Here is a 16,872-nt window from a genome sequence, read left to right as displayed (position 1 = left end):
TATGTGAAGTATGTTAGCATCCTGAAACAATCAATGCCTTCTCTGCGTGATAACAATGGAGATACTATCGAAGACAGTGCTGCCAAAGCAGATTTACTAAACACAGCCTTCCGAAATGTTTTCACAAAAGAAGACGAAGTAAATATTCCAGAATTCAAAACGAGAACAGCTGCTAACATGATTAGTGAAGCAACTCAAATCACTTAATAAAAGCAAGTCTTCTGGTCCAGACTGTATACGAATTAGGTTCTTTTCGGAGTATGCTGTTGCATTAGCTCCATACTTAACAATCATATACAACCGTTCGCTCGACGAAAGATCCGTACCCAAAGACTGGAAAGTTGCACAGGTCACACCAATATTCAAGAAAGGTAGTAGGAGTAATCCACTAAATTCCAAGCCCATATCCTTAACGTCGATATGCAGCAGGATTTTAGAACATATACTGTGTTCGTACATTATGAATTACCTCGAAGGAAACGGTCTATTGACACACAGTCAACATGGGTTTAGAAAACATTGTTCCTGTGAAACACAACTAGCTCTTTATTCACATGAAGTGCTGAGTGCTGTTGACAAGGGATTTCAGATCGATTCCGTATTCCTGGATGTCCGGAAGGCTTTTGAAACTGTACCACACAATCGGCTCGTAGAAAAATCGCGTGCTTATGGAATATCGTCTCAGTTATGTGACTCTATTTGCGATTTCCTGTCAGAAAGGTCACAGCTCTTAGTAATCGACGGAAAGTCATCGAGTAAAACAGAAGTGATTTCAGGCGTTCCCCAAGGCAATGTTATAGGCCCTTTTCTGTTCCTTATCTATATAAACGATTTGGGAGCCAATCTGAGCAGCCGTCTTCGGTTGTTTGCGGATGACGCTGTTGTTTATCTACTAATAAAGACATCAGAAGATCAAAACAAACTGCTTAACGATATAGAAAAAATATCTGAATGGTGCGAAAAGTGTGAGGTCATCCACATGAGTGCGAAAAGGAACTCGTTAAACTTCGGTTACACGATAAATCAGTCTAATATAAAAGCCGAAATTCAACTAAATACCTAGGTATTACATTTACGAACAACTTAAATTGAAAGGACAAATATTGTGGGGAAGGCTAACCAAAGGCTGCGTTTTATTGGCAGGACACTCGGAAAATGTAACAGACCTACTAAGGAGACTGCCTACACTACGCTTGTCCGTCCTCTTTTAGAATACTGCTGCGCGGTGTGGGATCCTTACCAGGTAGGACTGACGGAGTACATCGAAAAAGTTCAAAGAAAGGCAGCACGTTTTGTATAATCCCGAAATATGGGAGAGAGTGTCACAGAAATGATACAGGATTTGGACTGGAAATCATTGAAAGAAAGGCGTTTTTCGTTGGGACGGAACCTTCTCACGAAATTCCAATCACCAGCTCTCTCCTCCGTATGCGAAAATATTTTGTTGACACCGACCTACAAATGGCGGAACGATCACCACGATAAAATAAGGGAAATCAGACCTCATATGGAAAGATATAGGTGTTCATTCTCTCCGCGCGCTATACGAGACAGGAATAATAGAGAATTGTGAAGGTGATTCGATGAACCCTCTGCCAGGCACTTAAATGTGATTTGCAGAGTATCCATGTAGATGTAGATGTAGTGAACTATGAGAGCCTGCACTATTCATTAATCCTCTGCAGGCCATTCTGCAAATCGATGTTGTCTTCCGGTGTTTGCTACTTTCTCATAGCAACCACATCATTTGCGAATAGAGTTACATAACTCCCGACGCTTTGTAATAGAACATTTACAAGCATTTTAAACAGTAACTGCCCTATCATCATCTGCGAATACTATTACAGAACTACCGACGCTTTCTAATAGAACATTTACATGCATTGTAAACAGTAACCACCCTATCACAGTTCCTTGTGGTACTCCATAAATTACATTTGATCAATACATTTTGTTTCATTAAGAGCCACCTGTTCTATCTGCTAGGAAGTCTTGAATCTATTCAAACGTCTGGTGCTGTAATCGGTAGGCTTGTATATCTATAACTAAACAGCAGTGCAGGACGGTGTCAAATGCCATCCTGAAGTCAAGGGACACGGCTTCAACTTGAGCGCTGTCGTTATTTGTATCTATCCTACTACTCTCCTTAAAATGAGTATGACCTGCGGTTATCTTCAGTCGCCAGATATCCTTCGTTGCTCCATCGATGTACGATACTCTGCTGCTAGGAGGGAACAATTTCTTTCACACGGTCTTTGTAGAATCTTATAGCTATCTCACCTGGTCCCGATGTTTTTCCCACTATTAAACGATTGTAGTTGATTTTCTGCTCTATGATCGGTTGTGTCAGTACCTTACACTTTGACGTTTGGACAATTATTGAAAAGGGGGACCATGTTACGATATTCTGTGGCGAAACAATTTCGGAAGACCGAATTCAGTATTTCGGTCTTCTCTCTGTTACTTGTTCGTGCTTCGGCCAGTACTTAAGGGCCTCTGTAAGCACTGCGGAAATACTTACTCCCACTTCTAAATTATTTACGTGAGACAGTGGTAGCCGTTTTTACATTTCCATAACTACTTTGCTTTGACGGCACCTGGACGAGGTGTCGGTATCTCATGATCTTCAAAGGAGAACTTGCTGTTCCTGCTCCCCTTTCAAAGATGTTATCGTAACAGCCCGTGTTTTAAGGTGAATTTTAACTGCCCGAGTTTCTCTCCACTGTGGTAGCTCTTCCGGGACTCTGTCGTTTGGAGGCATGCATGGCGACATAATTGCGAAAAACAGTCGCTCTTGGCACGCATATCCTGGAGGTATGTGTATATGCAGCATTGTTTCACTTCGGACGTTCAGCGCCAGGGCAGATTCCTTTTCAAAACACAGCCCGACCGAACAATATATCAGCCTGGTGTTTTCCTCCGCATGGAAGCGAACAGGGATTCAAGGAATCAGGGTAGGGTCTGACTCCCTGCAGTTTATGGTTCTTCGGCGCTTCCCTCGTTGTCCGCGGAGTGGAACTTGCTTTCTCAGCGGCTTCTCATTTAGCTATTCATGCAATTCAACACAGGATATAGTAATGTGAGCATTTAATCATTGGCAATCAGTACCTCATTTACATTCCATTATCTTGTGGAGATTTATCTGTTTCGTTTCGATTTGACTCTTTCTTCTGGGTTTGACTTGTATTAGAGGACAGTCCGTTAAAAATGGTCACATAGCAGACCTTTGGTATGAACAGCCCCGTGTACACCAGTTAGCGGCTGTTGCAGCTTGCAAAGTGACCACAGTAAACGATGAAAGTTATTTACCGTGCATGGCAGTAATTGACCGGACAGCTCTATCCAGTGTCGATGTGACTCTGGCGCTCTGACCTGTCTGAGTCGACACCTCGACACTGTCTGCTGCGGACTAGAGTATCTGCACGCATACTACTTTCTCACCAAATATGTGGTAAAATCACATCACCTCGGACTGCAAAAAAACAGGCAATCGACGCCGCTGGCTTACTGTGAGGCAAATGTCTGCTCTCTGGCAAACTGCAGCACGTGTAGTTGATCGACATATTGTGGTAGAGGCGTCATTAGTTACAAGGAGAGATTCTGATTCCACGCCTTTGCGGTAAAGAAAAGGAGCTGTCAGATTTGGAGGTCCTAACACTATCCCAGACAACTCTATGTTATACGCTAGCATTTCAACACCTGGGTCTGTGTAGCGAGGAAAGAGTGCTCAGGCTCGCACTCGTCAAGTTCTTCCAGAAACCACTGTTGATAGTTTGTGGTCTCACATAGGAATGACGTTCAGGGAATTCACCAAAGCTACATCCACTCTCAGCATACGACGACGTTTATGGTCTTTGATTGCCGCTTTTGCAAGCCCCACAACATAACGTATGTAACCTTCACCGACAGTTAATGCAATGTATCTTGCATGAGGACCAAAGCCGATGTAACTTTGAAAACGTTCCAAATTCTGCTAGTTGTAATGTAAACAACGGTCAGTATGGAGTGGTGAGGAAATGCTTGGAAGTAACCTGCCTTCGGAGTCGAGTCGCTAAAGCACTCCTGGGTGGTGGTGACTAACTAGGAGCTAGGCGGTTCGAGTCCAAGAGCGGGGAGAAATTTTCACCACCAGTATTTGATCTGTAAGAGGAGAAATGGTGGTGACGCACAGTTCCTGATCACCAGTTTTGCTTCAATGTCTTGTTTATTAAACTTCAAATATTATCGCTGTGCCTCATGAAGAAAGGGCAAGTCGGACTGGGGCGTTATGCTAAGCGGTCTGCTCGGCTCTATTCGATAGGAATAGACTATGTGCTGACTCAGTGGTTCACACTCTCCTTTCCTTCATCTAGAAAATATTAACGTGATACGACACTAGACACACATACATTCCGTACTGTCAACTAGGCTCATTACTTACAAGTAAGACACAGCTGTTAAACGCCGATTGGAATGTATTTCCGATTGGGCAGATAAATAAACCTTCAAGATCTACAATCTAGCAATGCTATACGACTCTACCTTTATTTCAAGACAGAGCGCTTCATTTATTTTCGCTTTATTTTTGGGAGAGGTACAAAATATTCATACAGAAACAGCAGGCACATATTACGCATTCAGCTGCGGCACACGAATACTTCACAGGGTTTTGCGTTACAGTTTCAGCTTAAGACATGCTGTACACGTAACGTACTTCTCTACAAGGAAGGATTACCCACCAAGCAAACTCGGTTGAGGCTAATACGGCGTCTAATAGGGGGCAAGATTTGATTAACGAGCCTCACATATTAAATATACCGAGTAAAATAATAGCTTGATATAATTCCAGTATATCATAGGGAGCTTAAAAGATTAGAATTATATTTGTCTATTTTATAAAACTAAAGGTGGTGCGTAGATTTTGTTTACATCCGTGTTAATTTTCTTCTATGATCTTAATTAAAGTGTTCAGTGGTCCATGTGCATGTGTTAGCGTACGTGTTTTCTATTTATTGTATGATTGCTCAGAACTCTGACTAACTGTTGGAAGTTCATGTTGCGTGTGACTTGTATGGGTAAGTCATTGAATTTATTGGACCTATGGTGCCCGATTCTAAAAAAGGGTGTGTGTGTGTGTGTGTGTGTGTGTGTGTGTGTGTGTGTGTGTGTATGTGTGGAGGGGAGAAGAAGGAGGAGGAGACGTTACTTGTTCCACGTAAAGTAGAAGCACAATTACTCGACTGACATTCACTGCACGGCGAGTGGCTTTACAGAAGCGTGACGGCGTTTCGCCAGCCACAGCGCTCTTGACCTCTGTGGAGTAACAACCTTCACGGCACTAGATGCTGCAACGATGCCGTGTAAGCAGATGGTGCAACTATGCACTTGCTGCGGCTCAGCGCAGGCGGAGCGAGTGTGTCTTCATTACAAACTCGACAGTTTCTCTGTCATTATACTTACGATACTGGGAAAAAAATCACACCCTGTTCATGTAAATTAAGTGGTTTTATTTATTAGATACCAAAGTCTCATGCATATTTCACAATGCTTCAGTCTGAAGATTACTACTCGCTTTCCGAAATACACTCCTGGAAATGGAAAAAAGAACACATTGACACCGGTGTGTCAGACCCACCATACTTGCTCCGGACACTGCGAGAGGGCTGTACAAGCAATGATCACACGCACGGCACAGCGGACACACCAGGAACCGCGGTGTTGGCCGTCGAATGGCGCTAGCTGCGCAGCATTTGTGCACCGCCGCCGTCAGTGTCAGCCAGTTTGCCGTGGCATACGGAGCTCCATCGCAGTCTTTAACACTGGTAGCATGCCGCGACAGCGTGGACGTGAACCGTATGTGCAGCTGACGGACTTTGAGCGAGGGCGTATAGTGGGCATGCGGGAGGCCGGGTGGACGTACCGCCGAATTGCTCAACACGTGGGGCGTGAGGTCTCCACAGTACATCGATGTTGTCGCCAGTGGTCGGCGGAAGGTGCACGTGCCCGTCGACCTGGGACCGGATCGCAGCGACGCACGGATGCACGCCAAGACCGTAGGATCCTACGCAGTGCCGTAGGGGACCGCACCGCCACTTCCCAGCAAATTAGGGACACTGTTGCTCCTGGGGTATCGGCGAGGACCATTCGCAACCGTCTCCATGAACCTGGGCTACGGTCCCGCACACCATTAGGCCGTCTTCCGCTCACGCCCCAACATCGTGCAGCCCGCCTCCAGTGGTGTCGCGACAGGCGTGAATGGAGGGACGAATGGAGACGTGTCGTCTTCAGCGATGAGAGTCGCTTCTGCCTTGGTGCCAATGATGGTCGTATGCGTGTTTGGCGCCGTGCAGGTGAGCGCCACAATCAGGACTGCATACGACCGAGGCACACAGGGCCAACACCCGGCATCATGGTGTGGGGAGCGATCTCCTACACTGGCCGTACACCACTGGTGATCGTCGAGGGGACACTGAACAGCGCACGGTACATCCAAACCGTCATCGAACCCATCGTTCTACCATTCCTAGACCGGCAAGGGAACTTGCTGTTCCAACAGGACAATGCACGTCCGCATGTATCCCGTGCCACCCAACGTGCTCTAGAAGGTGTAAGTCAACTACCCTGGCCAGCAAGATCTCCGGATCTGTCCCCCATTGAGCATGTTTGGGACTGGATGACGCGTCGTCTCACGCGGTCTGCACGTCCAGCACGAACGCTGGTCCAACTGAGGCGCCAGGTGGAAATGGCATGGGAAGCCGTTCCACAGGACTACATGCAGCATCTCTACGATCGTCTCCATGGGAGAATAGCAGCCTACATTGCTGCGAAATGTGGATATACACTGTACTAGTGCCGACATTGTGCATGCTCTATTGCCTGTGTCTATGTGCCTGTGGTTCTGTCAGTGTGATCATGTGATGTATCTGACCCCAGGAATGTGTCAATAAAGTTTCCCCTTCCTGGGACAATGAATTCACGGTGTTCTTATTTCAATTTCCAGGAGTGTAGGTTACTACACTGAGTAACGCTCATGTGATTGTGTCATTAAAAAAATGAATAGTAAGAGAACCTAAAATGTAAGTTGGGGAAGTGTTTGGGTCTTTGTTTCCTTACTCTTTCCCTTATTCAGACAATGAGCGTATCACTTAACGAAAGTGACTGAAACGCTTACTGTTACGAGTCACTGTATACAGGGTGTTACAAAAAGGTACGGCCAAACTTTCAGGAAACATTCCTCTCGCACAAATAAAGAAAAGATGTTATGTGGACATGTGTCCGGAAACGCTTAATTTCCATGTTAGAGCTCATTTTAGTTTCGTTAGTATGTACTGTACTTCCTCGATTCGCCGCCAGTTGGCCCAATTGAAGGAAGGTAATGTTGACTTCAGTGCTTGTGTTGACATGCGACTCATTGCTCTACAGTACTACCATCAAGCACATCAGTTCGTAGCATCAACAGGTTAGTGTTCATCACGAACGTACGAGGGGCGTTCAGAAAGTAAGCTCCGATCGGTCGCGAAATGTAAACGACTATGAAAATCCGATAAAGCTTTGCACAGATGTGTTGGGTAGTGTCTCTAGTATAACCCCAGTTAGCATCACGTCGCTCTTCTCATTTCTGAGCTCGCAGTGAGTGCGTAAAGATGTCTAGAAAATAGTGTCTGCCGCCAAGTACGAGGGCCTGGTGAGAAACTTCGCCTGAAGCTATGCAGCTAACATTACATAACTGTCGTGCTGTTTCGTCTTCACGACAATTCTCAGCCGCATTCTGCAGGGGCAATGAAGATGCTCCTGCATCGTTTTCAAATGGAAATGTTAGATTACCCACAATACAGTCCGCAATTGTCTCCCCCTGAGTTTCATCTCTGGTCACATGAACCGCTGTCTTTGAAGACAACATTTTGACACAGACAACGAGGTGTAGGCCAGCGTGGAGAATTGGCGGAAAGCACTGGCGGCTGCCTTCTATGATGAGGCTATTGAAAAGTTGGTACAACGCTATGATAAAAGTCTAAGTCAGAACGGCGACTACGTAGAGAAGTAGCTGAAAGGTGTAGCTAATTGTTACAAGTAAAACATTTCTGATGTTCACTGTGGTTTCAATTTGGCAATCAATCGGAGCTTACTTTCTGAACAGGCCTCGTAGTTTTGCAGTCAGTGCAATGTTTACAAATGCAGAGTTGGCAGGTGCAAATTTGATGTATAAATTAACACGGGGAAATAGCCGTGGCGCGGTACGTTTGTATCGAGACAGATTTCCAGAACGAAGGTGTCCCGACAGGAAGACGTTCGAAGCAATTGATCGGCGTCTTAGGGAGCACGGAACATTCCAGCCTATGACTCGCGACTGGGGAAGACCTAGAACGACGAGGACACCTGCAATGGACGAGGCAATTTTTCGTGCAATTGACGATAACCCTAATGTCAGCGTCAGAGAAGATGCTGCTGTACAAGGTAACGTTGACCACGTCACTGTATGGAGTGTGCTACGAGAGAACCAGTTGTTTCCGTACCACGTACAGCATGTGTAGGCACTATCAGCAGCTGATTGGCCTCCACGGGTACACTTCTGCGAATGGTTCATCCAACAATGTGTCAATCCTCATTTCAGTGCAAATGTTCTCTTTACGGATGAGGCTTCATTCCAACGTGATCAAATTGTAAATTTTCACAATCAACATGTGTGGGCTGACGAGAATCCGCACGCAATTCTGCAATCACGTAATCAACACAGATTTTCTGTGAACGTTTGGGCAGGCATTGTTAGTCATGTCTTGATTGGGCCCCATGTTCTTCCACCTACGCTCAATGGAGCACGTTATGATTTCATACGGCATACGGGATACTCAACCTGTGCTGCTAGAACATGTGCCTTTACAAGTACGACACAACATGTGGTTCATGCACGATGGAGCTCCTGCACATTTCAGCCGAAGTGTTCGTACGCTTCTCAACAACAGGTTCGGTGACCGATGGATTCGTAGAGGCGGACCAATTCCATGGCCTCCACGCTCTCCTGACCTCAACCCTCTTGACTTTCATTTATGGGGGTATTTGAAAGCTCTTGTCTACGCAACCCCGGTACCAAATGTAGAGACTCTTCGTGCTCGTATTATGGACGGCTGTGATACAATACGCCATTCTCCAGGGCTGCATCAGCGCATCAGGGATTCCATGCGACGGAGGGTGGATACATGTATCCTCGCTAACGGAGGACATTTTGAACATTTCCTGTAACAAAGTGTTTGAAGTCACGCTGGTACGTTCTGTTGCTGTATGTTTCCATTCCTTGATTAATGTGATTTGAAGAGAAGTAATAAAATGAGCTCTAACATGGAAAGTAAGCGTTTCCGGACACATGTCCACATAACATATTTTCTTCCTGTATGCGTGAGGAATTTTTCCTGAATGTTTGGCCGTACCTTTTTGTAACACCCTGTATACATAGATTGCACTTCTGAATTAATGGGGCATGTATGTTATATGTTTATAATTGCGGGCAGCCTGTGGCACTGTCTTTTGGAGGTAATCAAACACTATTGTAGTAAGCGACTCATTGCTTTTGGATGTCATTCTTTCAAAAGATTAACAAAAACTGAAGTATGACCCTTCTACAGAAATTTTCTCTTTGCCTGTGCTAGACTGTCTTTTATTTCCTCCCTGCTACGGCCGTCATGCACGATTTTCTTTCGGAGCTAGCAGAATTCCGTCCCATCTTCTATCCCGTTATCACCAATTTTGACGTTAAGGTCATCACTAATCTCATTTCTACTATCCTCAATACTTTCGTCTTATACATTCTTTCCGCAACCCATAGAGAGCACTCCTATTAGACTGTTCATTGAGTTCAACAGGGCCTGAACACAGCAGTATCCTCAATGAATTACATCTCTGATGCCATTTAATCCTGATTTTTAATCCCACTGGCCGGCCGATGTGGCCGTGCGGTTAATGGCGCTTCAGTCTGGAACCGCGTGACCACTACGGTCGCAGTTTCGAATCCTGCCTCGGGCATGGATGTGTGTGATGTCCTTAGGTTTAATTAGTTCTAAGTTCTAGGCGACTGATGACCTCAGAAGTTAAGTCGTATAGTGCTCAGAGCCATTTGAACCATTTAATCCCACTCTTGAGCCTTTGCTTTATTTCCGTCACTGTTTCTTCGATGTAGAACACTCCGGCAATTTTTTTTCTTTTTTTAATATAGTGGTAGTATTTTTTCACAAATAGCTCTTTTTTTTCAAAGCAAAAATCGCTCCTCCTTGAAGGAATAGTGTATCATGGAGAAAATGGAACAGAAATGGAACTACCAGAGGTTGAGAACGTCGCTTCAGTTGTAAAGTTCTTTTTATATCACACGACCGGTTTCGGGCTCTTATAAGCCCATCTTCAAGTGTCGTGACTTGGTTCTGTGGCCCCCCGAGCGCCGTGCTGGACGTGTACAAGGAGCGGTATGCTACCTACGAGCGCAGAACGATTTTGGGTAGCTCCCTGTTCTGCGCTCCTATGTAACACACTTCGTATATGACTGCAATTGATCTTTTCATCTCATCATAGAACGCTCAACATTTTGTATATTAATTTAGTTATTCGTTTAACTGCCGTGTTTTCCACGTGTTTATGTCATTCCTTCCAGTATTCGTCTATTTTATGAAGTATGCATTTGAAATCCAGTTCATTTCCAATTTCACGATTATTTTTTTCCAGCCTATGACTTTGTAATCATCTACAGGATATTTCGAAGAGAGTGCGATTTATAAGACCTACTGCCTGTCGGAAGTTTTGAATTGGATGTGTTATATGAAATCTCACGTCCCAGGTATTTAAAGCTATTTACTAGTTCTAGTGGTTTATCATCAACTATTATTTGACCTCTTAAATGATTTTTAGCATTTTATCCTTAGGTATTGTCAAAGTAAACTCGTTTCTACCTTGGTCAAACAGGAAATTACTCTCTGTAATTTATATTCAATGCCCATTAAGTTTATTTGATCATCTGCAAACAGGAGTACGTTTGTAACTTTGTACATAATAAATAAAAGATACTCTTACTTAACTCCTAGGGGCATGGTTCTCGCAAATCGACTTAGTTTCTGTATTTAGATTTTTTTTGTATCTACATACGTCAAATTACAGTTCTTTGATGCTTAGGTATACCTGTCCTTTCTAAAATTTCCCATGAATCTACTTTATTAATTTTGTCAAAGGCTTTCTCATAGGCTATAAAGGCTATCTATGTGAGATGATTGTACTGTCTGCGTTTTTCAGTAGTTTGGCAGACAGGAAAAACGTTGTCTACGCGCTGTCTTCCCAGCCAGAAACTATTCTGTTCTGTAAGTGACGTTTCTGAAAATATCTTTATATATTATTAGCCTCGCATTTATCTTTTATCCAGAGATGTCACACATCTTAGCGTCCCATTATTTTTAAATAGTGGGATAAGCTACAGAATGTCACTCTTCCGACATGTTACTATCGTTCCGACATGTATTTACAAAATTTAGTAGGTTGAATAGTGATGATTCTCAAGCATGTATATATTCTTCTATAGTGACATTGTTTTCTCCAAGGGATATTTGTCTTTGGGTGTCTTTAACGCAGCCTTTAGTTCTTCCACTGATATAAGATCAACATGCTCGTCACTAAATGCAGTACTCACATTTCCTTTGTACCTGTTAATCAATTTTTAAAATTATCCAGTTACGAGTTAATTTGGACGACACCTCTTTGATCTTTATTACATTGTTTCACCTAGTTTCGTATCCATGTTTATCGTGTTCCATTTTATTCAGAAATCTTCCCAGTTTTGTTTTATTTTCCTTGAATCTCGTCTGACAACTACAACATTATCGTTAAATAGCCTACAACACACAAATCTACAGCTACATGCATAATCCGCAAGCCACCGAACTGTGTATGGCGGGTGAGAGAAAAACGACTGTATATGTACCTATATTAGGGACCCGAATTTCTCGCGTCTTATCTTCGCTTTCCTTACGCGAAATGTACGTTGGCAGCAGGAGAATTGTTCTGCAGTCTGCCTCAAATGCCGGTTCGCTAAATTTTAGCAGTAGTGTCTTGAGGATAGAGCGCCGTCTTTCCTCCAGGAATTCCTGGAGGAAAGATGGCATCGCATGCTGATCGAACCTACCAGCATCAAATCTAGCAGCACGCTTCTGAATTGCTTCGATATCTTCCTTTAATTCGACCTTATGAGAATACCAAGCACCCGAGCAGTATTCAGGAATGGGTCGTACTAGAGTTCTATACGCCGTTCCCTTTACGAATGAACTGTCCTTCACAAAATTCATCCAGTAAAACGAAGTCGAGTATTCACCTTCCCTACTACCAACCTAGCGTGCTCTTTCCATTTCATATCTCACTGTAACGTTACGCCTAGATATTAAAACGATGAGACTGTGTCAAGCAGCAATCTGTTAATGCTGTATTCGAACGTGTCAGGATTGTTTTACCTACTCATCCGCACTGACTTAGATTTTTTTATAGTTAGAACACTATGCCTATTTTTTAATTTATTGATTTTTAGGGCGTGCTCATGCAGACATCTCAACGATGGAATGTTAGTCATGGCGGTATGGACGTAAAAAACAACAACACCCACCAGAAAATCTCCGTCCTCGCCGAGAATCGAACCCAGGACTCTTTGGTTAGCAATCTGCCGCGATAACTTTTTTTTTTAATCTAATTTAGTTCTATTGTTCGTTGACTCAGTTCGTGGCGGGCGTCCGATGACACTCGTTCAGGTTGTTCATTGATCCGTTCACTCACTATTTTGTTACAGAGGGTAGCTAAACCCTCTGACCGGACACGCTGAGCTACCGTGCCGGCCCATAACCACGCGGCTACTGAGGCGGACGAAGATGCCATTCACCACTCGAACTAGAAATTCTGTCTAAGTCATTATTCTAGAGTACCTCAATGGCGACACCTTGCCATAAATCGTAGTATCAGCAACAAGCAGCCGTAAATTGCTCCTCACCATGACGGTCAGATCATTGACGTATTTGGGGAATAAGAGCAGCCCCATCGCACATCCCTGGGGCACTGCTGACGGTTCCCTTGTATACGATGAACATTCGCCGTAAAGGAAAGCTTACTGAGTTCTTTTACTTAAAAAATCTTCGAGCCACACGCGCATATCGGAACCTAAACCGTAAGCTCGGACCTTTGTCAACAAACGGCAGTAACGCACAGTGTCTAATGCTTCCCGGAAATCTAGGAATATGGAATTTGCCTGTTGTCCTCCATCCATGGTTCGTAGGATACGGAAATGAGCGTTTGGCGTCATTGGCTGGGAGGCACCTAGCTGGGCAGGTCCGGCCGCCTTTTTGCAGGTCTTATTACATTCGTTACTACATTGGGCGACCTGCACGCTGGATGGGGATGAAATGATGAAGACCGCACAACACCCAGTCCCTGACCGAGAATATCCCCGACCATGCCGGGAATCGAAACCTGGCCCATAGGACAGCAATCCGTCACGCTGACCATTCAGCTATCGGGGCAGATGGTCGTAGGATATGACTTGAGCAAAGGGCAAGTTGAGTTTCGCTCGAGTGATACTTTCTACAGCCTTTCTGATTTGTGGACAGAATCCTTTCTGCCTCAAAGAAATGAATTATATTCGAACTCAAAATGTGTTCAAGAATTCTGCAGGAAACCAATGTTAAAGATATTGGTCAGTAATTATACAGGTCCCTTCTTTTACGTTTCCTATATAATATACAGCAGTCTCCTGCGGTTTTTTTAAAAACGCTTTGACTTTGTGCAGGGCTAGAGAATCGCGTTGAATGGAAGCTAAGTATGCGCCCAATACCGCACAGTACTCTCTGGAAAACAAAATTGGGATTCCATCTTTATGTAGGATTGTTTTGTTTTTAACTGCTTTAATTGCTTCCTTACGTCATGGATGCCTATTTCTACGTCCTACATGCTGGACAGTACGATATTCAAACGACGATATTTCTTAAACGTAGAATGTGATCAAATGTTCAAATGTGTGTGAATTCCTAAGGGACCAAACTGCTTAGGTCATCGGTCCCTAGACTCACACACTACTTAAACTAATTTATGCTAAGAACAACACACACCCATGCCCGAGGAAGGACTCGAACCGCCGGTGGGAGGGGCCGCGCAGTCCGTGACATGACGCCTAAAACCACGCGGCCACTTCGCGCGGCGTGGAATGTGTGACGAATGTAGTTCACAACTACATGTTTCGGAAGTCAAACTTCGATCACCTGACTGTCTGCGTTCATAACTTCTACACATACACGTAGAACAGTATGAAGTAGTTATAAAATTAAACCCAAAAAAATCGGATGTAAAGCCCACGTCTTACTTTAGAAATGGCAACATCTGATTCTATCCTTCGTTTCTCCATACAGCTTCCCATTCAGAGGAGGGCTCCTTTCCTGTAGTGATAACACCAGCCATATCTGCTTCACGCCACGTTAGCTGCTTTTTCTTGCAACGGATACTTCCGTAAACAAGCATATACTAGGAACTTCCTGGCATATTAAGACTGGGGGCCTGACGGGACAAGAACCTTGGATCTTTGGCATTCGCAGGCTAATGCGCTGCCGCTGTGGCCGAGCGGTTCTAGGCGCATCAGTCCGGAACCGCGCTGCTGCTACGGTCGCAGATTCGAATCCTGCCTCGGGAATGGATGTGTGTGATGTCTTTAAGTTAGAGAGGTATGAGTAGTTCTAAGCCTAGGGGACTGATGGCCTTAGATGTTAAGTCCCATAGTGCTTGGAGCCATTTTTTGCGCTAATGCGCTTGCGACTGAGCTATTTTTGATTTGGGCCTCCACCCGCTCTTATAGCCCGTCCTCTGCTCGCCAAAATCGACTTCGTCTGCGCCAGTTTCTTGTGTCATGCGAGAGTTTCCATTGTTAAACCATGCAGGTTGTTGAAAAGTAAACCCGTCATCCGCACCGAAGGTCGGCGAGAGCCCTTGACGACGTGACCTGCAGGTGTTGAAATTAAAGGAATCTTTCCTTAAAATTAAACAAAATAACAATAATATAACCTAAGGAACTGAAATCTTAAATATGTGTAGCACCTCTATTGCTGTTTGAGTCAGTGGGCTCTCTCACAGATCAAAGCATAATGAAACTGAAGAAATAGCGTTAAAGTCGCTAGGTCTCATCTGTAATTTATACACTGGGGATGGGGGAATTGGATGTGGAGAAAGGAATGGAGATGGGAGTAGTTTGATCGTGGCTTATAATGTGGACGGTACAGTCGGGGAGAGAATACATTCCTCACATTTGTGTTCTGCTTGCTAAATAACTCCTTAAAACAGGTAATATTATAAATCTTCTCGGATGTTTCTCTTTCCACATTGCTTGTGATTTGGCAGGAAATCTCTCAAGGGAACCGCACCTACTCGTCATGAACGATTTCGTCCAAATTTAAGGACACAAATGAAAAGGGCAGAAATGAAGCTGCATGTGGCCAAGCTTTAGAAAAAAAAATTCTTTCGTGGTCATTTACGTTAGCTTAGTTTTCATGCAACGGCTAGCGCTAATCCTGCGGTCATGCGATTGAGTGACAATGTGAGAATACTTTTTTAGCTCAGTTTTTGTTTTGTTTTTACTTTCCGTTTTTACATTAGTTACACTACAAATCAACCGAGATAATGTTCTATATATTTTATTTCAAGTACAGAAGAACAATTTTTTTCTGTTAACTGACTAGTGGAAAGAACAAACAAGTTCACAATTATGCGCCAAGGTGTTTCCAAGATGAAATTTTGCCATCGTGAAGTGTTAAAATAATTCCCTCAAATGTACTTAGCTGGTGCATCCCGGTGATGCTTACTTATATCGTCGGCTAAGGAATTTGGTCAAGAAGCTTCAAAACTGCTCTTATCTCCTCGACAGAGAAAAAGAAATCACATTACGAGAAGACAGCATCAAAATAATTCTACTGAACATCAGTTATCCTCGCCAATATTAAGCGAAATGATGCGTTACGCGTGGTTCGCTATCAAACTGCGATAAGAAAGAACATTTTGTGAAAGTAAGACAGTTCTTTATGTTACTTTGAAACTCTCAAGTAATTGTAAAATTGGTGTGTTTATAACGTGCGCAAGATGCTGAGAAAATTAATGCTTCTACATTTACACGATGGTCATTCGGAAATTAAGGACCAAATGGCTCTGAGCACTATAGGACTTCACATCTATGGTCATCAGTCCCCTAGAACTTAGAACTACTTAAACCTAACTAACCTAAGGACATCACACACATCCATGCCCGAGGCAGGATTCGAACCTGCGACCGTAGCAGTCGCGCGGCTCCGGACTGAGCGCCTAGAACCGTTAGACTACCGCGGCCGGCGAAATTAAGGACCGGTTGGTCGCGAAATAGAAACCACAGTGAAAATCAAAAATGTTTTATTTCCAGCAGTTGACTACACTATCCAATTACTTCTATAGATGCTCGCCGCTCCGACTTAGAGATAACTTTATTTGAACATCTGCAAACAGGATCATGTTTATAACGTAACACTGTGCCAACTTCCAAATACCCTAGTCATAAAAGGTAGCCGCCTGCGCTTTCCGACAATTCTCTAGGCGGGTCTACAGCTCGTTGTCTATACCAAAATGTTGTCTCCATAGCCAGCTGTTCACGTGAACAGAGACGAAAATCAGAGAGAACCAAGTCCAGTCTGTAAGTGAGCGATCACACCTTTTCCATCGGAGACGCTGCAGGGCCGTCCTAATCGCCCCTGCAACAATCTTAAGTTTTCCTTTGCTTCTTGTTTTCACACGTTTTTGTAATTATTAATAAATTCAATATGCTCAACATTACTTCGGTTTAGTATCAGTGCAAGTAATGTAAAAATTGAGAGGAAAAAAAATGGA

This window comes from Schistocerca americana, chromosome 2 (assembly GCF_021461395.2).
Source record: "Schistocerca americana isolate TAMUIC-IGC-003095 chromosome 2, iqSchAmer2.1, whole genome shotgun sequence".
Taxonomy (NCBI): domain Eukaryota; kingdom Metazoa; phylum Arthropoda; class Insecta; order Orthoptera; family Acrididae; genus Schistocerca; species Schistocerca americana.
This window is presented reverse-complemented; position numbering follows the sequence as displayed.